This window comes from Arvicola amphibius, chromosome 12 (genome assembly GCF_903992535.2).
Source record: "Arvicola amphibius chromosome 12, mArvAmp1.2, whole genome shotgun sequence".
In the NCBI taxonomy this organism is placed as follows: domain Eukaryota; kingdom Metazoa; phylum Chordata; class Mammalia; order Rodentia; family Cricetidae; genus Arvicola; species Arvicola amphibius.
The window spans coordinates 127965613-127978697 of NC_052058.2; the positions used below are offsets into that span (position 1 = coordinate 127965613).

The 13085-nt window shown below is 48.2% G+C and overlaps 1 protein-coding gene across 11 annotated transcripts in view; it reads right to left on the reverse strand.

The window, feature by feature from the left end:
• Nav2 (neuron navigator 2) overlaps positions 1-13085 on the reverse strand; it is a 202266-nt gene that overhangs the window by 71639 nt on the left and 117542 nt on the right. The gene's annotated exons all lie outside the window — the stretch shown is intronic.

The following is a 13085-nucleotide window of genomic DNA, read 5'->3' on the forward strand; positions in this document are numbered from 1 at the left end:
CCACATTTAACCAAGCACCAGACCTTACCACTGCCCTTTTCAAAACACATCCATCCATGTGCAGCTCTGTGCAGCATGTCACCCCACAGCCTGTGGTATCTTGGGTGTCTCCTTTCCTTAAGGTCTCTGGCTGTCACTCCCCCCTACGACCCCCACCCTGAGATGCACCTGGTGTCCCTCTCCAATCCTATCTTGCAGCCTTGTGCACATGGACTTCTGTCGTTTCTAAGCCAGGACTGTTTTCCTTCACAAGGCTTTCGCTGGCTGTCCCTGCTTCCTCATCTTTTAGGTCTCAGTGGACGTGTCCTGACTTTATAAAGGCCATCCCATTCTATTACCCCAATATGATATATTTTTTCTTCTTTGTTTGTGGGATGACGGGCACATAGCCAGTGTTCAATAAGTACTTGCTAAATTGAAACCATGGGTGGGTTCCATCAAGTGGACTGCCAATGTCAGTGTGGCACTGTTCTAGCTGAGCTGGTGACAGCGGAATTACTTCTCCTCGCTTGCACAGCTAGAGAAACTGAGGCTTGGACAGGTGGGATGCTGTGTACATGGTCAGTTAGAGAGACATGAGCAGGTCAGGATCCAGTCATTCTGACTCCGGTGTCACTCTCTACAGTGACAACAGCTTCCCATGACATCCTCTGTGCACACCACACATGACATGGTCCATTTTTCCAAGAGGTCATGAACTCAAGGTCACACAAGGCAGGGAGGACAGGACTGATACCCAGGCAGTAACTTAATCAGATTACTGCCCATGTGGTCTATAAGGACTGCTAAAAATCCTTGAAGAAGGTTGTCAGGAAGCCTTCCAAGTATGGGGACCTGAAAATTTAAAAAGCCAAGAGAGCCTTTCCTACACACACACACACACACACACACACACACACACACACACACACCTCAAAAGAAGCTGTAGCTCAGCTGGGCGGTGGTGGCACATGCCTTTAATCCCAGCACTCGAGAGGCAGAGGCAGGCGGATCTCCGTGAGTTCGAGGCCAGCCTGGTCTACAAGAGCTAGTTCCAAGACAGGCACCAAAAACTCCAGAGAAACCCTGCCTCTAAAATAAATAAATAAGAGCTGTTCACTCCACTAGCCTAGCTTGGAAGGCATCTGCCTCTAAAGGGGCTGCTGGTAAAACCTGCTTTTGGTCCAGCCACTCGGCTTGCCCATGTGGCTTTCAAAAGTCACCCTGGAAGGCTGCAAAGAATGCAGGAGAACCATAAAGCTGATGCGTAGAGTAGATGGGATAGAGCAGTAGAGCAAGGGTCCCATGGGCACTGTGGGTGTGTGTGTGTGGGGGGGGGGGTGAATGATTCTTTGGTGTGGCTGGTGCACCAGTCAGATCGGGAGTCAGAAACACCCGGGGAAACGTGCGGACCAAGTGATCTGCTCCTGCGCAGTGCCTGTTAGCTTAGGCTTGTTGTTTGGTGAACTTGTGCACTAACCAGCTATCAGGGAACTGTAATTTGTGAGTGGCTCCAGATGTGTAGCCAAGAGTCAGATGTGAGGAATGTGGGAAACGAGATGGCAACAGAGCAGGAAGGAAGTCAGTGGATGCAGTCAAGCGGTTAGGAAATCAGGACATTGGAACCTGGACTGGGAGGCGGGGTCAATGAACTCAAATCAGGCAACCAATACTGAAACAAGTTACGAGAAGGGATTAAGACTAGGACTTGAAAGAAATCTAGAAGTTGCAGCTGGATGGTGGTGGAGCATGCCTTTAATCCAGAGACAGGTAGGTGGATCTCTGGAGTTTGAGGCCAGCCTGTTCTACAGACTGAGTTCCAGAATAGCCAGGGTTACACAGAAATCCTGTCTTGAAAAACAAAACGAAACAAAAATAAAAAGTTGTGTATTTACCACAAAATGGGGAGATAAGATTTGAGCGAGCAACCCTGGGGGCCAATGACACAGAGGGATCCACTTGGGAACAGAATGGCCGTTCTTCAGTGGGATTTGACCACACCTGGGTTCTAGCTTCAAATAGGACAAAGGAGAAACCATGCAATAAGAGCCCACTGGAGATGACAGGAGTTGGGAGGATGTGATTTTTAAAGCTTAAAAAAAAACCAGTAAGCTACCATGTCACTTCGTGAAGTTCAGAAAGCCCAGTGAGCACTGGTCTAGCTAGCCTCTACTCATGGATGCCCTTGAGTGCATTCCAAAACAGCCTTGTGATTCACAGTTTTAAGAAATGATTACTATGGGGGTTGGAGGGAGGGGTCAGGTGAAGAGCACTGGCTGCTCTTCCAAAAGTCTTGAGTTCAATTCCCAGCAATTACAGGGTGGCTCACAACCATCTATAATGAGATCTGGTGCCCTCTTTCGTCTGCAGGGATACATTCAGGCAGAACACTGTATACATATAAATAAATAAATCTTTTAAAAATATTATTTATAGCCAGGTAGTGGTGGCGCACACCTTCAATCCCAGCATTTAGGAAGCAGAGACAGGTGAGTCTCTGTGAGTTCGAGGTCAGCCTAGTCTACAAAGTGAGTTCCAGGACAGCCAGAGATACACAGAAAAATCCTTTATACACACACACACACACACACACACATATTATTTATTTATCTGATGTGTATCAGTGTTTTGCTTGTATGTCTGTTCACCTTTGGTGTGCACAAAGGGCAGAAGTGAGGGTTGGATCCCCTTGGAACTGTGGTTACAGACAGTTGTGAGCCACCATGTGGGCACTGGAAATCAAACCCAAGATTCTCTGGAAAAATTTCTTCAGCTCCATCTTCATAGTTTGAAAGGATGTGAGATTAAATGAAAGATTTAAAAACTAGAATAAAGTTACAAAAAGAATTGAGGGGCTGGAGAGATGGCTCAACAGTTAAGAACACTGGCTGCTCTTGCAGAGAATCAGGATTCAGCTTCCAGCACCCATATGGTAGCTCACAACTGTCTGTAAGGACAGATCTAGGGGGATCTGGCCTCCCTGGGCACTGAACACACACGGTGCACTTACATACACTCAGGTAATATACCCATACACACAAAGTAAACGTAAGAAAAGAATCAAAACGTTGACAATAATATCTTACTTTACATAATCTATTTGCTACCAAGAGTTAAAAGCGTAGAGAGACTTAGCTTTATTCCGGTCTCAACTGCCTTGCTAGAAAATTGAAGTGCTTATGGGAGCCAGGTGGATTCAAACCATAAACATATTTAAAAATGTCCAAGGAGATTTAATAATTCAAGTTTGTAAACAGGATTGTGTAAATTTGAACAGCTAAGTCTAAATTAGCAAGGTACCAATTGGCAAGTAGATATGTTTTTGTAAAAAGGTTTTTTAAATTTGTTTTTATTTTATGTGTATGAGTCTTTAGCCTGCATACACACACACATACACACACACACACACAGAGGCATGCACGCATAAACACACACACACACACACACATACACACACAGAGGCACACACGCATGTACGTGCCACCTGTGAGCTTGGTACCCAGAGAGGCCAGAAGAGGGTGCCAAACCCTTTGGAACGGTAGTTACAGGGTGACTGTGAGCCACTATGCCAGTGCTGAGACCACAAAGCCAGATCATTTGCAACAGCAGCCAGCATCTGTAACCACTGAGCATCGCTCTGACTCTCAAATAATGTGAATTTACACAGAAATATTTGACTTAGGTAAGTCTTGTTAGGAAATCCAGGTTTAAACATCGAAACTTCAGTTTATTGAGTATTACATTGCATTCGCCCTAGACGGCTGTTTGTTGCACACAGATGCTCTTCTGAGGCTAACATGTTTCTATCAAGGTAGATTTGGAGGCCACAGAGGCCATACAGTTGGCTGAGTGCTTGCACAAAGCCCTGCTTTGATTGATCCCTAGTGTTGTTTAAACAGGACCTGGTGGCACATACCTACAATCCTAGCACTCAGGAGATGAAGGTAGGAGGAGTTCAAGGCTTGATCTATACAAAGTGAGTTCTGGGACAGCCAGAGCTATCACACTGGGAAACCCTACCCCCAAAAACAACCAAACAAAAAAAAGAAGTTCAGGACTACTCTAGACAAACTAAACTCAAGGCAATCCTGGAATACATGAGACCCTGTGAATTTTGTTGTTGTCGTTGGGGCTTTTTTGTTTGCTTGTTTAAGAAAGTTTTGTTTCCCAAATGAACAATTTTTTTACACAAATTGTTGTTTATGTAAACAAGAGCTTCCCCTGGCTCCTTAGAGGCTTCTGTGGTCCTTTGCTCTGCATTTTAAGGCTTTCAAAGACAGATTTTCAACTGCCTCCTGGAGGTGGGATTTCCGTATCTTTTCTCCCTTCCTCTTGCCTTCTCTCGTCCCCTACACCTGGTGGTACATGCATTTGTTAGTTGCTGGACAAGGAAACGGAACTACTCAGGTCCTCTGTAAGGGCAGCAAGTGCTTTTAAGCACTAAGCCATCTCTCCAGCTCCTCCCCTTTGATTTTTTAAAATTACACTTATTATTATTTTATGCTGTGTGTGTGTGTGTGTGTGTGTGTGTGTAGGTGCCGTGGTGCACACATGGAGGTCAGAGAATAACTTGAAGGAGTCAGTTCTCTTGTTCTACCATGTGGGCCCTGAGAAGTGAATTTAGGTGGCAGGTTTGGCAGCATTACCACCTGCTGAGCCATCTGGGCAGCCCTGTCTCTTTTATATTTCAGTACAGATCCTAGGTAACCAGTTCTTTGGCTTAAGAATGGTGAGGATGCTTCCACAGAAACACGGGAACAGTCAACACAGACGGTCCACTTCCCAGCCATGTACAGTCACGCGCCTTTCCCCAGACCCATGCTCTGGGAGAGTTCAGACAAGGTTTCGTCTTCTGCAGAGGCCCCTTCAGGGACTCTGGACCTTCTGTACTGAGGCAGTGCCTCTCATCTGAAGCCTCTCTCTCTCAACAGTTGAAACTGGCCCCACTCCCTGGCATTGCCGTGGGTGCTGAGAATCCAAACCCCAGTTCTCACACTTGAGGGGCAAGTGTTTTCTTTACCCGTTGATTTATTTATGCCTACAGGGAAATAGGTACAATGTTCTGCATGTATGCCATGTCAGGGAGCCCTGAGTGGTATCTTTTGTAAATTAAAAAAAAAAAATCTGTGCATCTATGAGTGTTTTGTCTGTTAGGACGTCTGTGCACCACTTGTGCGTCTGTCGCCCCGTGTGCCACCTGGAGCTGGAGTTACATATGGTTGTAAGCCTCCGTGTTAGTGTGGGGATAGAACTCAGGTCGTCTGGAAGAGCATATGCTCTCTCATCCAACACCCCCTAGGAAGCCTCAGGCCCACTGCCCCACATGGTCAGGCACTCAGGGGCTGCAAACCCACTATAGAATCTTTACAGTCATTTCCCCACGTTAGCATCTACGTCAGACCACACTCTCTCCTCACAGACACAGGACAGGCTCCCGCCTGGTGTTCATGTTCACCAGGGACAGTGTCTGTTGGATATACCAGACATCGACTTGGGCCAATGATATTTTTTTCACTTTCCGTTTCTGCAAATGTTTAGGACCCGGAACCTCCCCAGAAGATGAGATTGAAACCCCATTCCCCCAGCTCACCAGGAAGAAAGTCCGCAAACAGACCTTCAAATCCTTCACTTACTAAGCAGCATCCTTAGCACCAAATCTCTCCCTGGCAATCAGGGACATGGGGGAGGAGACAGGAGCAGCCAGCACCCAGCAATTCCCTTAGAACCAAGATTCTTACAGTGCCCACGTTGGCCTCTGCCACCCCTGGTGAAAATACAGATGAGAAAGAAGGGTCCCCAAACTTCAGTAGACATATCCATGAACCCAGAGATTTGGTTTCAGTAGCTGAGGGCATCACTGAGTCAGGAATTCAGGTGCCACTCAGATGCTCGGAGCATGCGTTCAGCAGCACAAAAGCGGACTGTCTGTAGGAAAGTTGCAGGTAACAGGGTCGTAAATTATTTCAGCTCTGCACAGTTCCGGCTTTGGCCCCAGTGTGGTGGGGAATGATCACCCCAAGGGCAGGAGAAGGCAAGTTTGAGCTAGGAGTTGGGTGTTGGGGGCAATTTAAAGCAACAGAACCAGCAATGATCTTGAATCAATGTGGTAACATATTTACAACTTTGCCTCTCACACAAAACAGACTGGCAAGGTAAGAGGGACAAGTGTTCAGGTCTTCCCACCCAGATTTACATGCCCTGACTCTGGAATTGTTGAAGGAGGGAGATAGGGAGGGCTCATTAATCTTTTCAAATAGGATCCTTGAAGAGATAATGCTATGGGTTCAAGGAAAAGATGTGCTAAATGACATTGTAAAAATTAATCGCACAGCACAGCCCATAAGAGGCAGGATCCTCCCTAGACTTCAGTGTCCTCAGGCCTCTCTGCACTTAACTAAACTCCACGCGTACCAGCCCTTACCTGCTAGCCCTTCCAGCAGCTCAGCTGAGGAGTCCCAGTGGAGCCCACTCTGCCACCCCGCCCCCAACCCCCGCCTCAGCCAGACAGCTGCAGTCAGTTGCAAAAAAGCCCAGACTGGTGGAACTTGTTTTCTGGCTATTGTTCAAGGCAATTGTTCCCTGAAACCCCCGGGCCTGATTGGAATGAGGTCCTTCGGTGTGGATGAGTGAGCAAGGCCAGCTCTAAGCTTACCAGAAAACCCCAGGAAAAGAAAGGGAAAGGTTGCCTTCCTGCATTTCCGACCAAACAGGTATGTTAACTATTTCCCCACCATCGGGCTGACTCAGAGCATCTCTAACCCCTAGATGCTCCAGGGTTCCTTTAGGGAAGCCTTCAAAAGCCTTTCATAAAGGACCAAAGTGATGTTGATGGGGAACCCTGCTCCAGTTGAAGTGGAAAGTCCTGCTAACATCCCTAACATATGGTTTCCTCTCGTGCTCATAGTTCTCAAATCAAGACACAAGGCGGCACTCACAGCCTCTTAGGTATTGTGCTATTATTAAACATGTTTTATCCCAGTGTCCATGAGATGAGGAAACAGACTTGGAGAAAACAGGCCAAAGGTCAGAGCAGTGGGACCCTGTGAAGTGGATTAGTGAGTGTCCACCACAGGTGATTTGAGTGCGATGTGCGCACGCACATGAGTTTGTGCACACGCACGTGTTCATGCCTGAGGGCTACATGCAGACCACAGAGTCAAGGGAGATCAAAGGACTCACTCAACATGGTGTTCACCTTGTTTGGGCCTCGGTGCCAGTGTCTACACCAGGCTAGCCCAGGAGCTTCTCCCGGCTCAATCTCCCATCTCACCACTGTCCTAGGAGCCATGAGATCCCAGACTTAAATCATCAGTGTGTCCAGTTTGGTATGGCTCTGGGAATTCAAACACAAGTCTCCCCCCTCAGCTATCGTCCCAGCCCTCGCTTCACAGACTGTAAGACACATCCAGTCAGTATATAGTAGAAGGTCTTACAAGCCCACAGCCCAGAAGACACAGCTACTTTTATTTAAAAAGTAAGTGGGGTGTGGATGTAGTTCAGAAACAGCATGAGGACTTGGGACCCCCAGCACTGGGAGGAAAAAAATTACCAAAGAAACAAAACAAACAAACAAAAAAACCCAGTACCACCACCACCACCACCAACAACAACAAAAAACCACAAGCAAGCCACCTCTCTCCGGAGCTAACATATGCTGTTTGCAGTTCTAGTATAAAAAAGAAGAAAAAAAAAGACCCCCAAATTTAATTTGAACTTTGTAGGGGCAGAGTTTAAATCCCGAAGTCAACAAGTTTAGCCTGACTTAGAAGTGTGCAAGGGTGCCACTAAACTCAGGAGGCAGGAGGCTGAGCCAGCTCTGCAGAGAAACAACCAACTAGGTCTCTGCTGGAATCCAGATGGCAATTACCTTGTTAGAACACCCTCATTGCTGGGAGACTTGGGTCTCCTGAGTGGTATTGTGCTAATGACACCGGGTCCAGTTCTTTGGGGGAAACAGAGGGTTTGATAGGTGTGCACAGCTCTCTAGGCAAATCAGAGAGCACCAGCACAGGGCAGCTGAGGCCCAGGTTGTAGGGAACCTGCAAGGTATGGGAGGGAGGTACCATTGACATTGTGAAACAGGCAGTAAAGTGTGTGTGTGTGTGTGTGTGTGTGTGTGTGTGTGTGAGTGCACGCGCGTGTGTATGGGGAGAGGCATATGGTTTTCGTTACGATTGGTGGACAAGCTCCCAGGGGAAAAGCGCGTCTATGGATGGTGCCAGGTGCAAGCCCAATCACTTGGGATAGAGGGAAACAGAAACCCTACCAAGAAGGCTTAGAGGGGATTTAGCAGAGATGAGAAGGCTCCAGGCTTAGGTTTCATTCCACAGCACCTTTGTCCCATTTTGCTAACCCATTCCTGGACAAGTAGGTGGTCCCTGTGAGGAAGCGTGAAATTCTCCCTCTGGTTTCAGGGGCTCGGCATGGTTGAACACCCCAGGCTTTGGTCTGGATGCCTCAGACTCTCATTGTTGTAACAGGCACCAGAGTGTCTGCTGACCTCAGCCACACAAAGCCTTCTCTCCTCGCAGGCTCCACCATGCTCAGCTTGAGCCATTGCCAGACCCTAGTCATCTTGGGCCAAGGTTCTCAACAGACTCATCCTCATTTTCAATTTCCCAGAAGGTATGTTTCCCCTAAGCATCCACAGAATTCAGCCACTGCAACCAATGAAAACAACGGTAAACACTGACTAGGGAGAGGAGTCTCAATACCAGATCTGGACACAGCCCAGAGTCCTACAGATGGCAGCCCATCACATTGCCCTAGCAAGTGCAAACTACCGAGGCCTCCTTTTGTCATGGATGTGGAAGGGGAGCTACAGAAGCCAAGCGAGCTGCTGAAGATGCCCAGATTGGCGGACTCGCAACTGATTCCAGAGCTCTTGCGAACCATGTACAGGGAGAAAGTTAATCCATTTACTTTGGCAGAGGGGAGGGTTATGTAAGACATCAGAACTTCCACCTGCTCTGCAAACCAAGTACACTGCAGGGTCACAGTTCATTTGAAAACATCTCAATGAGCTAAAGAAAATGGGGCGAGGAGACAAATCCCAGCCTCAGGAGGTGGATGGGTGGGTGGGTGGGTGGGTGTGCCGGGTACCAACATTCATTTAATTCTCCTTACCCCAACCTCCACTTAGTTCCCAATGCATCCTAGGGCTCTAGAAAGCTGAATACGCAAGAGACACGGTTGCTCCAGGGAAGCAGGCAGAGGTGGCAGGCTCACTCTCTGCTGGCAAGGGCTTTCCTTTAAAGTTCCGCCTTCTGGAGTAAATGGCAAGATAAGGAACTAGGTCAAGAAACTACGCCTCACCAGGCATGGTGGGGCATGCCTTTAACCTCAGAACTCAGAAGGCAGAGGCAGGTGGACCTATGCAGTGAGTTCCATGATAGCCAGGGGTACATAAAGAGACCTGGGAAGGGAGGGATGGAAGGGAGGGAGGGAGGGAGGGAAGAAGGAAGGAAGGAAAGAAGGAAGGAAGGAAGGAAGGAAGGAAGGAAGGAAGGAAGGAAGGAAGGAAGAGCAACTAGCCCTCAGGGCTGTTGAGCCTGCTCAGTGATTAAGAGCACTTGTTGTTCTAGCAGAGGACCCTAGCTCAGTTCTCAGAACCCACATGGTGACTCACAGCCACCTGCAACTCCAGTTCTGGAGGATCCAGCGCTCTCCAGGCAAGTATATAGCACACTTACAAACAGGCAAAATACTCACACACATACAAATCAGTAAATGCAAAGAAAACTTTCACCTACCCCTCGAAATCAGCTTTACAAGTGAAGAAAAGTGAGGCCGTAGCTAATAGGATGACCCAGCCATACACGTATACAGCTGCTGCCAAAGCCTGGGGAACATTAACATGCAGGCTGGATATCTTCCCCCTCTAAGACTCATTCAGCTGCCTGGAAGGAGGCCCGCAGTCCCTGGCCAGCTCCAAGGTCACCAGCCTTCCCAGATGTGACCAGTAGTCTGAGCTCTCCACAACACTGGCCACTACACAGAACAGGAGCCTCAGGAGGTCAGAACTCCCGGCAGCTCTGTCCTGCTGCAGAACAGGGCTGTTCCTGACCCAGGGCCCTCGCCTTCCTAGAAATTGCCGCAGCGTGCCCTCCGGAATCCCCAACCAGAGGAAACACCCTCTGTACAGTCACGTTCCTAGGAGCTGTGTGATCTTGGCTGACTGACTTAACATCTCTGAGTTCCCACTGACTCATTTCAAAATCGAGCATGCTCTTTCAGGCTTCACAAGGAAAAGTAAAGGAGAAGGTGTCTGCCAGATGCTTGGTGCACAGTGAGTGGCCATAATCATTTTCTTCTCCCTGGTTAGGCTTACCCTCCTCTGAATAGATATATATGTATATATCTGGAGTGTAATGTTAAAACTGATCACGCCAGTTTCAGCATTACACTTCTGGGACCTAATTTCTAGAAGTATATTTTTAAAAAAATGACCCACTTGGTAATTTTCAGTATTAGTAAACACAACCACAGCCCCATCAGGCTCCCTTAGATTCTAAACAAAATCTCGCAATCCACTTTAATCAAGCCACCAACAACCCTAGTGTGGGCCACTCCAGCTCACTCCGCTCCCCTTCCCCCAACCAACCAAAAAGACCTGGAATGAAGATTTGAGACAACAACTGGGTGATCATCACTCAGTCTTTCAGGCTCGGGAGCCTAGTTTGATAAGCCGACTGGAGCACCCTGGCTGGCAGAAATGTCTAGGTGTGTCCCAGCCACCTCTAAGCCATCAAGGTTAAAAGGGGAGGAGGTGGAGAGGCGGGATTTGTACACACACACACACACACACACACACACACACACAGTGATTTTTGGCAGCTGCCCCACTGCCTGCTCTGCCGGCTTCTCAAAGCCAACCGAGGAGCCATAAGGCATCGTACTCCCTCCACCCCTAGTCCCAGAACTTTGAGAAACTGTCCTACCTGGTAAGGTTCTTAGGCCAGAGCATGGCACTACATCATGGTCCCTGGAGAACGCTGGACAAAGAAGCTGAGTGACTCTTAGGGGACTGCAGTCTCTGCAGCCGGCCGTCCCGCCCACGCCGGGCCAGGCAGTCACAGCACCTTGTGAATCTGCTACTGAGGGACTAGAGAGGAGAGTGTCACCATTCCCCAGCCCTGGAGGGAAATCTGATCCGCCAACAAAATTAACCTTTAAAGTGCTGAGGGAGTGGAGGTCAGGGCTCAGCGCTGGTGTCAAGTCAGCTGTGTGAGAAGTTTCAGCAAAGCAAACCTAACAGCAAACGCAGAAGCCCTACCGTAAAGCACAGAATATAGGGTCCTGTACATGGCCCAGATTCAGCTATCACAGATCTCACACCTACTGCATGGAAAACACCCAAGGTCTTTTCAGCCACGTGTGCTTCTTTTAACTTCGTGAAACTCTGCGAACATAACTACTCTTTGCTCAGTCTGTGGAGATGTGAGTTCAAAGCATTTGAATAAAATGACAAGCCGAGAGAGAGAGAGAGAGAGAGAGAGAGAGAGAGAGAGAGAGAGAGAGAGAGAGAGAGAGAGAGATTTACCTATCTGTATGTTTAACAAGGACACACAATTCTTTCTAGGGAGACTGGTGTTATGGGGTGCCAGGGAAATATGCATTAATTTTTCTAAATGTTTTAAAAGAAAACGAATCTGAGCCTGTACGATGCTACATAGAGCTTTAAGGTAGACCGGTGAGAAAGGAAGATGGGACCAGAGAGGGCCTAAATCTGGGATGGGAAGGAGTTGAACCCAGCTAATCTCATATTAAATTTGTAATCCAGCACTCAGAAGGCATCACAGAAACAGACGCTGGAAGAAGGAACCAACTGTCTCACCACTGGAAACTAAGAACTAAGTTATGTTATGGTCATGACTTTTATCTCCACAGAAAGAGCGAAGATGATTCAAGGCCCTACTTATTTTCCCCAAATCCTACAGTTTGGCTCTCAGCAGCCTCAGAAGACTTTTCCTGAGCTAGGCTTACTCCTGGGGGCCAGGCTGCCCGCATAGCTGGTTAGGGAGTATGTGTGTATAGGGGGCAGGGTAGAGGAATGGGCTGGGGTAGAGGGGAAAGGAAGTTATAACCTGAGCTTGCAGGGTCTCTGCAGGGGCAGCGTTTGCTTAGCAAACAGAGGCTTTCAGGAGGGGACTGAGACCCTTCTGGCCCTCACCTGCCTGAGAAGGAATAAAATCTGATTCAAAGAAGGAAGGAGGGGGCGAGGCTGGGAGTGTTTCCCAGGTGAATAAAAAGGCAAAGAGTCTAGGAGCTGAGATTGCAATCTTGAAGGAGCGTCCGCAGCCAGGGAGGTTACTCATTCCTGTCTCAGCCCCCAGGGCCCTCCTCCACCTGAGGCAGCAGCAGTGGGGAACGGTAGAGGTGGGGGTGGGGTGGAGGGTAAGTGTGGCTCATCCAGATTTACTGAGGCTGAAGTCAGGGGAGACATAAACTCTGGCTGACCAGTGTCCTTCAAAGCTCTGATGGCCTTCTTCTTTGCTCTAGAAATTACTGGTTTTTCTTTACAATATGTCTGAGGGTCTGAACTGGTGTATACAAAGAAATGTAGACATACATACATTCTGCAGTAGCTTTAAGCAATAGAACGTGTTTTAAACAAACAAACAAACCAACCAACCACTAGCTAGCCACGAAGATAAAGTAGGGGTTGTCTATGTGTTCATTTACTCATCTGCACACCCAGCTAATGCATATCCACGGGTGTGGGGGGGAATGCAACCTGCCTGGCAGGCCCTGCTCTAAGTGCACACACAGCAGTTAAGAGAAAAGATGAACCGCTCCCTTGGACGGAGCTTAGCTCTCAGGGGAGACTAGGAAGTTTCATCTGTGAGCAGCAAAGTGAGAGGCAACCAAGGTAAACTAGGCAGCTGCTTAGTGATATTGGCTATGCAAAAAAAATAAATAAATAAATAAATAATGTAAAGGGGAGGGGATGATACAGCAGCCCGGAGGGATCTGATGCTTTCCCCATCTCCTATGGTCCTGAAAGCAGTGTGGGAGCTGGCCAAGTGAATCTCCGAGTGCAGGAGCCTTCCTGGACAAGAGTCCAGTCCTCCAGACAGGGTGTGATCTGCACATGGAGTCCAAGA